This window comes from Moschus berezovskii, chromosome 21 (assembly GCF_049115385.1).
Source record: "Moschus berezovskii isolate FMDL1 chromosome 21, NW_MosBer_1.0, whole genome shotgun sequence".
Lineage (NCBI taxonomy): Eukaryota > Metazoa > Chordata > Mammalia > Artiodactyla > Moschidae > Moschus > Moschus berezovskii.
The window spans coordinates 35,478,990-35,491,518 of record NC_142480.1 but is presented as its reverse complement, the minus strand read 5'-3'; positions in this window follow the sequence as shown (position 1 = coordinate 35,491,518).

Sequence of the window (12,529 nt, the reverse complement as noted above, 5' to 3'; positions counted from 1 at the left end):
GAGTTTTCCAAATTTGCTGGCATATTGAGTGCAGCACTTTCATAGCATCATCTTTCAAGATTTGAAGTAGCTCAACTGGAATTCCATCACCTCCACTAGCTTTGTTTGTAGTGATGCTTTCTAAGGCCCACTTGACTTCACATTCCAAGATGTCTGGCTCTAGGTCAGTGATCACATTATCGTGACTATCTTGGTCATGAAGATCTTTTTTGTACAGTTCTTCTGTGTATTCTTGCCACCTCTTCTTAATATCTTCTGCTTCTGTTAGGTCCATACCATTTCTGTCCTTTATCGAGCCCATCTTTGCATGAAATGTTCCCTTGGAATCTCTAATTTTCTTGAAGAGATCTCTTGTTTTTCCTATTCTGTTGTTTTCTTCTATTTCTTTGCATTGATCGCTGAGGAAGACTTTCTTATCTCTCCTTGCTGTTCTTTGGAACTCTGCATTCAGATGCTTATATCTTTCCTTTTGTCCTTTGCTTTTCGCCTCTCTTCTTTTCACAGCTATTTGTAAGCCCTCCTCAGACAGCCATTTCGCTCTTTTGCATTTCTTTTCCATGGGGATGGTCTTGGTCCCTGTCTGCTGTACAATGTCACGAACCTCTGTCCAGAGTTCATCAGGCACTCTATCTATCAGATCCAGTCCCTTATATATATTTCTCACTTCCACTGTATAATCATAAGGGATTTGATTGAGGTCATATCTGAATGGTCTAGTGGTTTTCCCTACTTTCTTCAATTTAATTCTGAATTTGGCAATAAGGAGCTCATGATCTGAGCCACAGTCAGCTCCTGGTCTTGTTTTTGCTAACCGTATACAGCTTCTCCATCTTTGCCTGCAAAGAATATAATCAATCTGATTTCGGTGTTGACCATCTGGTGGTGTCCATGTGTAGAGTTTTTTCTTGTGTTGTTGGAAGAGGGTGTTTGCTATGACCAGTGCATTCTCTTGACAAAACTCTATTAGCCTTTGCCCTGCTTCATTCCGTGCTCCAAGGCCAAATTTGCCTGTTACTCCAGGTGTTTCTTGACTTCCTACTTTTGCATTCCAGTCCCCTATAATGAAAAGGACATCTTTTTTGGGTGTTAGTTCTAAAAGGTCTTGTAGGTCTTCATAGAACCATTCAACTTCGGCTTCTTCAGCGTTACTGGTTGGGGCATAGGCCTGGATTACTGTAATATTGAATGGTTTGCCTTGGAAACGAACAGAAATCATTCTGTCATTTTTAAGATTGCATCCAAAATAATGTTAGGCAGTTAAATAAATAAATAAAACATAACATAATAAAAGCTGCTCTGTTGAGAATAAACTGTATGTAAAAGTATGGAGACCCATTAAGAGGCCATTGTAATAATCCAGGCAAGAGATGATAGTGGCTTGGACCATGCTGATAGCAGGGCAGGCGATTAGAAGGAATTAGATTATAGTTATGCTAAAGCTGAAGCTGCAATACTTTGGCCACCTCATGCGACGAGTTGACTCACTGGAAAAGACTCTGATGCTGGGAAAGGTTGGGGGCAGGAGGAGAAGGGGACGACGGAGAATAAAATGGCTGGATGGCATCACCGACTCTGTGGACATGAGTTTGAGTGTACTCCGGGAGTTGGTGATGGACAGGGAGGCCTGGCGTGCTGTGATTCATGGGGTCGCGGAGAGTCGGACACGACTGAGCGACTGAACTTAACTGAACTGAACTATGTGTATTTTATTATTTTATTTTGAAATTATAGATTCACAGGCAGCTGCAAAGAAATGCACAGAGAAGTCCCATGTCTGCCTCCCTGCGCCACCCCAGCATCTCATATAACCACCAAACTGTATCAAAACCAAGGAATTGACATTGGGATAATCAATCAGATTTATTCAAATCTCACTGGCTCTATGTGTCTTTACTTGTGTGTGTGTGTGTGTAGCTCTGTGTGTGTGTGTGTGTGTAGCTCTACACAGTGTCACATGTACAGCCTGGAGTAGCCACCACAGCAATCAAGATGCTTTGTGGTACTGCCCTTGGCGTCACCTTTATAGTCACACCCGTCCTTCCTGTTGCTCACCCTGACAGCCACTAATCTATACTCTTATCTCCATGATTGTGTTACTCAGGATTGCTGGATAAATGGAATCCTGCAGTGTGTATCCTTTTGAGGCTGGCTTTTTCACTCAGCTTAACTCTCTAGAGATGAACCCTAGGTACTGCACATGTTAGCAGTTCACCCTCTTTCTTGCTGACTGTTATACTATGGTGTGGATGCACCCCAGTTGGTTTCACCCTTCCCCCTCTGAAGGACATCTGAGTAGTTTCCAGGCTTGGGCTATGACAAGTAAAGCGGCTATGAACTTTTGTGTACAGGTTCTTCTGTGAATGTAAGTCTTCGTTTCTCTGGGATAAATGCAATGGCTGGGCCCTTGTTAGGTCTGTTTTTAGTTTTGAACTGGTTCATCATCATCGTGAAGTCGCTCAGTCATGTCTGACTCTTTGCGAGTCCATGGACTGTAGCCTACCAGCCTCCTCCCTCCATGGGATTCTCCAGGCAAGAGTACTGGAGTGGGTTGCCATTTCCTTCTCCAGCGGATCTTCCTGACCCAGGGATCGAACCCGGGTCTCCCGCATTGGAGGCAGACGCTTTAACCTCTGAGTCACCAGTTATGTTGATACTTTTCAGTCTGTCTGCCCTCTGATGGAGAAGGGTAAGAGGCTCTCCTGATGGGAGAGACTGACTGCGGGGGAAATTGGGTCTTGCTCTGATGGGCAGGGCCATGTTCAGTAAAACTTTAATCCAATTTTCTGTTGATGAGTGGGGCTGTGTTCCCTCCCTGTTATTTACCTGGGGCCAAATTCATTGACTATGCCAAAGCTTTTGACTGTGTGGATCACAATAAACTGTGGAACATTCTGAAAGAGATGGGAATACCAGACCACCTGACCTGCCTCTTGAGAAACCTGTATGCAGGTCAGGAAGCAACAGTCAGAACTGGCCGTGGAACAACTGACTGGTTCCAAATAGGAAAAGGAGTACGTCAAGGTTGTATATTGTCACCCTGCCTATTTAACTTACATGCAGAGTACATCACGAGGAACGCTGGGCTGGAAGAAGCACAAGCTGGAATCAAGATTGCCGGGAGAAATATCAATAACCTTAGATATGCAGATGACACCACCCTTATGGCAGAAAGTGAAGAGGAACTCAAAAGCCTCTTGATGAAAATGAAAGAGGAGAGTGAAAAGGTTGGCTTGAAGCTCAACATTCAGAAAACAAAGATCATGGCATCTGGTCCCATCACTTCATGGGAAATAGATGGGGAAACAGTGGAAACAGTGTCAGACTTTATTTTTTTGGGCTCCAAAATCACTGCAGATGCTGATTGCAGCCATGAAATTAAAAGATGCTTACTCCTTGGAAGGAAAGTTATGACCAACCTGCTGCTGCTGCTGCTGCTAAGTCACTTCAGTCGTGTCCGACTCTGTGTGACCCCATAGACGGAAGCCCACCAGGCTTCCCCGTCCCTGGGATTCTCCAGGCAAGAACACTGGAGTGGGTTGCCATTTCCTTCTCCAATGTGTGAAAGTGGAAAGTGAAAAGTGAAAGTGAAGTCGCTCAGTCGTGTCCAACCCTTAGCGACCCCACGGACTGCAGCCTACCAGGCTCCTCCATCCATGGGATTTTCTAGGCAATAGTACTGGAGTGGCTTGCCATTGCCTTCTCCGATGACCAACCTAGATAGCATATTAAAAAGCAGAGACATTACTTTGCCCAACTAAGGTCCGTCTAGTCAAGGCTATGGTTTTTCCCGTGGTCATTTATGGATGTGAGAGTTGGACTGTGAAGAAAGCTGATCGCCGAAGAATTGATGCTTTTCAACTGTGGTGTTGGAGAAGACTCTTGAGAGTCCCTTGTACTGCAAGGAGATCCAACCAGTCCATTCTAGAGGAGATCAATCCTGGGTGTTCATTGGAAGGACTGATGCTGAAGCTGAAACGCCAATACTTTGGCCACCTTATGCGACGAATTGACTCACTGGAAAAGAGTCTGATGCTGGGTGGGATTGGGGGCGGGAGGAGACGGGGACGACAGAGAATGAGATGGCTGGATGGCATCACCAGCTCGATGGACATGAGTTTGAGTGAACTCCGGGAGTTGGCGATGGACAGGGAGGCCTGGCGTGCAGTCCATGGGGTCGCAAAGAATCAGACACGACTGAGCAACTGAACTGAACTGAACTGATGTTGATATTTTACAGATAGAGCCAAAGGATCTCCTGATAGACTGGATGTGGGTGTGAGAGCAAAGGAGACAAATCAGGGTTCAAAATGTGCCAAGGCACTTAGTACTGGAACATTGCAGGGGCTCAGTAAATGCCAGCTACGCAAGTGACAGCAAACACAACGAAGCCATGGGGAAATGAGAAAACCTTTGAGACACAAGTCGCAAAATGCCACCTGACAAAAGGTTAGGAATGAGTCAGAGGGCATTTAGTGTCCGGAGACCCCTTTGATTATTTCCATGTAAAAATGAAAGAGAGGGTTTTCACTTCCTCTTAGGATGTAGAAAGCTACAAGAAAATGTCACTCCCATTCTGACAAGAAGAAGCCAGGAATCTGCAAAACTAATTTTTTAAACCCATGAGAGAACTGAGATCATCATAGGCAACCAAGAGAACTGAATTCCAAACAGGCAAAGGGTTTTGCCCTGGGGAGAGCATGTTGGCGGGCGGGGGAGCTTGCCCCACCCCCACCCTCAACTCTTTCCCAGGAGGAAGACTGGAGGCAGAGCAGCAGTGGGAGAGGGAAGAGAACCCCCTGGTGGCACAGATGTGCAAGTGGTGACTGGCTGCTGTGGGAGGGCAGGCTTCACCTTCCCAGAGGAAGTTCTCTACAAGCCTCTGGGGTTGGGGAGGGACATGGGAGGGAGCTTCAAAAGGGAGGAGATATATGTATACCTATGGCTGATTCATGTTGAGATTTGACAGAAAACAGCAAAATTCTGTAATGCAATTATCTTTCAATAAAAGAAAGTTCAAAAAGCCTCTGGGGTGTTGGGTGGGCAATGTCGGGACGCAGCACACTGGAGGAGAGGCAGAAACTAAGATCCACTGCTTCTGGGGGAAGGATAAAAGCCAGCGCCCCCACTTGTCCCTTTTGGGCGGGCAGGAAAGGTTCTCCTGCCCAAGACGGAGGCGAGGGTCAGGAACACTGCCAAGGCGCACCCAGTGAGTCCCAGGTACAAAGGCTCAGCGAGTGAGGATGGGCCCGGGAGGACCGAGAAACAGCAGCAGCAGTGTACCACTAGGGGGCGAGCGAGAACACGCAGAGGGAGCCACTCCGTGGGAGAGGCGGGCAGGGACCTTTGAAGGCAAACGGTGGAACGAAAATCCCGTGGAACACCTAAGTACAAGGAATCCATTTTAAATATAAAGACCTAGGTAGGTTACAAGTAAAAGAAAGAAAAAAAAAACATGCTCTGATCCAAAGCTCAAGTGTCTATATTCAGTTCAGTTCAGTTGCTCAGTCGTGTCCGACCCTTTGCGACCCCATGGACTCCAGGCCTCCCTGTCCATCATCAACTCCCGGAGCCTACTCAAATTCATGTCCATCGCGTCGGTGATGCCATCCAACCCTCTCACCCTCTGTCGTCCCCTTCTCCTCCCGCCTTCAATCTTTCTCAGCATCAGGGTCTTTTCCATTGAGTCAGTTCTTCGCAAAAGGTGGCCAAAGTATTGGAGTTTCAGCTTCAGCATCAGTCCTTCCAATGAATATTCAGGACTGATTTCCTTTAGGATGGACTGGTTGGATCTCCTTGCCGTCCAAGGGACTCTCAAGAGTCTTCTCCAACACAAAAAGAGCATCAATTCTTTGGCGCTCAGCTTTCTTTATAGTCCAACTCTCACATCCATACATGACTACTGGAAAAACCATAGCTTTGACTAGACAGACCTTTGTTGGTGAAGTAATGTCTCTGCTTTTTAATATGCTGTCTATGTTGGTCATAGCTTTTCTTCCAAGGAGCATGCGTCTTTTAATTTCATGACTTCACTCACCATCTGCAGTAATTTCGGAGCCCAAAAAAATAAAGTCTGTCACTGTTTCCACTGTTTCCCCATCTATTTGCCATGAAGTGATGGGACCAGATGCCATGATCTTAGTTTTCAGAATGTTGAGTTTTTCACTCTCCTCTTTCACTTTCATCAAGAGGCTCTTTAGTTCTTCTTCTCTTTCTGCCCTAAGTGTGGTGTCATCCACATATCTGAGGTTACTGATATTTCTCCCGGCAATCTTGATTCCAGCTTGTGCTTCTTCCAGCCCGGCATTTCATGTGATGTACTCTGCATATAAGTTAACTAAGCAGGGTGACAATATACAGCCTTGACATACTCCTTTCCTGATTTGGAACCAGTCTGTTGTTCCACGTCCAGTTCTAACTGTTGCTTCTTGACCTGCGTACAGATTTCTCAGGAGGCAGGTAAGGTGGTCTGGTATTCCCATCTCTTTAAGAGTTTTCCGCAATTTGCTGTGATCCACACAGTCAAAGGCTTTGTCATAGTCATTAAAACAGATATAGATGTTTTTCTGGAACTCTCTTGCTTTTTCGATGATCCAGTGGATGTTGGCAATTTGATCTCTGGTTCCTCTGCCTTGTCCAAATCCCGCTTGAACATCTGGAAGTTTACAGTTCACATACTGTTGAAGCCTGGCTTGGAGAATTTTGAGCATTACTTTGCTAGTGTGTGAGATGAGTGCAATTGTGTGGTAGTTTGAACATTATTAACATGAGACAAAGTAGATTAGGAAATAGAGAATATTTTTAGGAATAAAGAGGGACAATTCATAATGAAAAAGAGGTCAAGTTCATCAAGGATAAAAAGGACCTCAAAGTGATGACCTGAAGAATAGACCATCAGGATACATACAAGTACAGCTGATAGACTTGAAAGGAGAAATAGGCAAATCTCAATATTTGATAGAATGAGTGACTAAACAGAAAATCCACTTGGTTATGGATAACTTGAATAACACTATTAACCGGTTTAATCTGAATGACATTTATAGGATTGACTCCACCCAACAATAGCAGGATACATATTCTTTTAAAGGCATATGGAACTGCACCAAGTTAGACCATATGCTAAGCTATAAAACAAGTTTCAACAAATTAAAAATAATTAAACTCATACAAGTATGTTCTCTCATCATAATAAAATTAAGCTATAAATCAATAACCAAAAGATATCTAGAAAATCCCCAAATAGTTGGAAATTAAACAATACATTTTAAAATAACTCATGATTCAAAGGAAAAAAATGAAAATAATTAGAAATATTTTAATTAATTGAAAGTGAAAACACAACTTATCAAAATTTAAAGCAGCACTTGGAAATTATAGCACTATGTATTTATATTAGAAAATAGAGGAGAATATGACTTTGTTTAGGTGATAGTACAATCCATAAAAGAAAAATACTCAATTAAATTGACTTTCACCAAAATTAAAAACTTCTGTGCTTCCAAAATTACTAGTAAGAAAATGAAAATACAAACCACAGATTGGGAAAAAATATTTGCAAAACATTTAACTGATAAAGTATTTGTATCCAGAATAGATAACTCTTCCAACTCTGTAATAAGACAGACAATTAAAAATGGGCAAAGGATTTGAACAGAAATTTCATCAGACATGAGATATGATGGAAAATATGTATGCGAACAGATGCTTAACATTATTAGTCATTTGGGAAATGAAAATTAAAACCACAATGAAATAACAGTACTTACTAGAATGGTTTAAAAACAGACACACACACAATATGAAGTGCTGGCAATAGTTACTTTGTGGAGCAATAGCCACTTTGGAAAACAGTTTGGCAGTTTCTTGTACAGTTAAACATACACTTGTATGACTGAAAGCCTCATACTTAGGTATTTACCCAAGAAAAAAAATGTATACCCACTCAAAGACCTGTATCTGAATATTGACAGCTCTTTTTGTTTTTGTTTTTTGTAATGGCCCCAAACCAGAAATAACCCAAATACATAATTTCTGATGCAAATGGAAAAACAAACTGTGGTCCACACAATGAAATACTTCTCAGCAATAAAACGGAACAAGCTGTTGATACAACATGGATGAGTTTCAAAAGCATTATGTCAAGTGGAGGAAGACAGATACAAAAGGCCACATACTGAATCATTCCATTTATATGAGATTCTGGAAAGGACAAGACTATAGGGACAGAAAGCAGATTAGTAGTTGCCAGGAGATGTGGGTGGAGGTAGAAAACTGACTACAAAGACGCATAAGAAAACTTAAGGGTCATGGAAATATTTTACATCCTGATTGGAGTGGGGGGTTTCTACAACTACACACACTTGTCAAAACTCATCAAATGGGTGCCTAAAATGGGTGAATTTTACTGCAGGTGGATTATTCTTTAATATATCTGAATTATATTTTAAAAGTGAAAGATGTAATAGCTGTGAATCAGAAATGAAATGGACTTTGATGTCACATATCCTGGAAATGGGGCTTCCCTGATGGCTCAGGTGGTAAAGAATCTGCCTGCAATGTGGGAGACCCGGATTTGATGCCTGGGTCGGGAAGATCCTCTGGAGAAGGGAATGGCTACCCACTCCAGTATTCTTGTCTGGAGAATCCCATCAACAAAGGAGCCTGGTGGGCTGCAGTCCGTGGGGTCGCAGAGTTGGACATGACTGAAGCAACTTAGCACATCACATCCTGGAAAAGAGTCTGTGCCATCTAGTGGCTTCCTAGGGCAGTGACAGTCCTATTTGCGGGCTGAGAAGCCCCTAGCCTTCTGGAACCCCAGACAGAGGCCAAGGCGTCCCTTCTCTTGTCTGCCATGGGTACCCTGCCACTTGGATCAAGTATTTTGAATCCAGGATTCTGCTGCCCTGGTCACCACAAGCACTGCCCCCAAGTTTTTTGGGGGGTATGCATGTTGATACAGAAAAGAAGGAATTCCAACCAGGACTCAGAAGGTTTAATCAGATGTGGCCAAGCCCAGCAGGGAGAAAACAAGAAAGTAACTTATTTAAAAACAAACAAACACTTGAGAACTTCTCAAAAAGGAAAAGAAATGACAAATTATCAACCTAATGTGGTATTTCAGCTGACTTCGAGGTTCTGGCAAGCAGCAATTATTCCAACTCTAGCCTTTTTGTATTTTTTGCGAGCTTTGCACACCTGCTCCATTTTATTCTCTCTGCTTCCTGAGAGGGGAACTTAGGACTGTACGAAGGGAACGTTGGGTCCAAACTGCCCGGATCCAGATACCGGGTCCAGGTTTGCCCCAGCACAAGTCTGGGGCCCAGGAAAGCATAACCAAACACTGGGTGTTGGACGATTGTGGGCGACTCTGGCCTCTTTAGGCAACACCATATCAGGATTTCATTTGCTGGCCTTTTGTCCAGGGTTTTGTATGCACTGCCGAAGTAAAACTTGTCTGTGGTTATCATCGTGAAGGTTAGTAGGGAGGACACTTATCTTTGTCAGATCTGAGTGTCAGAAGTACGTGAACTTTGTAACATCAATTTGGATGCATAAAACCCACCCATTATTTCCCCCATATGCTCTGGAAAAGTTTAAATAGAGAAATAGAAATGACCTGTTTTTCTAGTTTGGAAGAACGCGTAAGAACTCTGTACATCTTGTATCTTTTTTAAAGAAGAAATTTTACAAATTTCTTCTGGGAGTTATAGGTCTTTCACTCCCTGAGTCCATTTTGGCAATTTACAAATAGAGTCCTAGAATATTGATTTTAATGTTGAAGCACTCATTAATAAGCATGGAAAATGCATGTACCCTTCTCTTAAATTTCAAAAGTCATCTCCATAGCTGTCATTACTTCATTTCTAACCTCATATTTGGTATTATCTTCTTGACTAGACCAGTTGATGGGTTGTCTGTTTTGTCTATGCCTTCCCCTTCCCATAAATAACAATCTAGACAGGAATTCCACTACTTCTGAGAGGAATTATGCTTCTCCCTGCCCAGCCACTTTTTGAGCTGCTGTTTCTAGGAGTCGTGAATCTAGAGAGCTGTGGAGGAAGGAGATAAAGGTTTGAACAGTGCCCTGGCTCTGCTTCAAAGCACAAGCATATGGTTTTCTGTCTGGTCTCAGATGCCTTGAGGATCTGATGGAAGCCACACCCCTGTCTCCAGAAATTTGCCTGCATTTGAATCTTGGCTCTCCTATTTACTTGCTGAGGGAACTGGGGCAAGTCATATAATTCTCTAGGCCTCAGCTTCCCCATCTCCTAAATGGGAATAATAACAGTGCTTTCCTCATAGGGTCATTGTGAGGATTAAGTAGAATAACTTTTGTATAGCATTTATGGGAGAACCTGGTGCATAGCTAGGGCTTCCCTAGTGACTCAGATGGTTAAGAATCTGCTTGCAATGCAGGAGACCTGGGTTCGATCCCCGGATCTGGAAGATCCCCTGGAGAAGGGAATGGCAACCCACTCCAGTATTCTGGCCTGGAGAATTCCGTGGAGAGATGAGCCTTGTGGGCTACAGTCCATGAGGTCACAAAGAGTTTGACACGACTGAGCAACTAACACTCACACTTCGGTTGGCACCGTTGTCAGTGGCTAACAGTTCAGGAAGTTAAACGTCATCGTCATCACCATTAGTGGTCTTCTCCTGCTTGGTTCTTTTCTCTCTCCACCCTGGGAGGTACTTGTGCTCCCCCCACCTCAAGGTCCAGATCTGAGGGGGCTTCTGTGAACCAAGGCATACTGTGGGGTGATGGAAAGAAAGTGAAGTCGCTCAGTCGTGTCTGACTCTTTGCAACCCCATGGACCGTAACCTACCAGGATCCTCCCTCCATGGGATTTTCCAGGCAAGAGTACTGGAGTGGGGTGCCATTGCCTTCTCCAGGGCATCTTCCCCACCCAGGGATTGAACCTCCAGGTCTCCTGCATTGTAAGCAGACACTCTATCGTCTGAGCCACCAGGGAAGTCCTGGGATGATGGAAGTTTGTCCCAAATGGGAAGAGAAAAGGAGGGAGTAGTTAGGGAGGTTGTGGTGGAAGCAGGCAGAGGAAAAATGGCCAGACAGCTTCCCCCAGACTTGGGAGGTGGGGGCCTGTGGCTCTGCCAGTAGCAAGGACAATGTCCTGCTCCTGGTGATGCCCTGAGGGTGTGTGAACCTCAAGGGACGTGCTGAGTGGTGTCCTTGTGCCCAGGCTTTGCAGGAAGCAGAGATACCTGCCCTCGAGGATTCATTCATCAAGCCTGCGTGCAATGGCTAGAGGGGACTGAAGAACACAGGGCCCCTCTCTGATGTCCTGGGCCTTTTGAGGCTTCTAGCATGAGAATAAAATGACTCAGGGCATTGAATTTCCCACCTGGTAACCAGGGGCTCAAAGTGGATTAAATTAATTTTTTTTTAAAGAATGATTTCACTTAGCTAGGGCAAATGAGAACCAAACCCTGCTTCCCCTGTCCTCCATACCTTGAGTTTCTCTGTTGAAGCTTTTTTAGGACTGTCTCATTCTTAGAAAGTTCTGCTGCAATTTCCAGGGTGATGTGTGTCAGGTGAGCCCTTGGGTCCCGAGTCCTGGCTGCTCTCTTGACCTGAATCCTTGTGATTCCCCAGTGAAGCTTCCAGGGTGTGGGCAGTGCCTCTCATTCTCCTTAGCTGGCTGGTGCCCACCCTGCCCACAGGCATTGCCTGTAGGACTCAGTCTCGGGGACAGCAAGAAGTTTGTGGGGAGGTGGGGCTTCCCAACAAAGGCTGTAGTTGGGTGTGTACCCAACTTGGCCACCGTGAGGAGTAGCTGTGTTGGGACCATCCCTGGGCATGACCAGCAGGGCTCAGAGGTCTTGGAGGGTGGCTAAGGGGGCCTTGGTATCTTGAACATGAAGGGGAGATGCTTAGTGGGAGCTGGGGAGTGACACCCCTGCCCCAAGCTGGAAGGGCAGGTGTTGTTAACCTCACTCAGTCTGAAGCAGCAGGGCAAGCAGGAACCTTCCTCAGGAGGCTGGCTTCAGGGGCGGGCATCAGGTGTGGGGCCAGTGCAGATGCCGAGGGACTCCCAACGCAGAGAGGAGGGGCTTGGCATACAGGCATTGCCATGAACCAAGAGGGAACCCGTCTGGCACCCAGCCCCTTACCACCCAGCAAGCCCCACGCTGTTTTCTTGGAAGGCGGCTTCCAAGGAATAAGCTTTTTTTGGTTCAGGATTGAAGGTGGTTTGAGCCTTCTCCCCATCTGTTCCTCCTGCCACAGTCTCGCTCATCCCCACCCTTTAGCACCCCCCCAGTCCCCGTCCCCCAGGAGCACTGCGCCTCCCCAGGAGCCTCCCTTGAGCATCTGCTGAAGCCTGTGGCCTCAGACAGGCTCCTTCTCTAGGCTTCAGCTTTCTGACCCGGCAATTGGGGACTCTTGACTCTGCCTCTTGGGACCTTCTGACAGTCCGGAATTTGGTGACCTTGTCTGAATTCTCCTTGCCCTCCTGGGGGCACCTAGGAAGGAGAGCGGTGGGGCTGGAATCAGGACACAGTCTCGGCG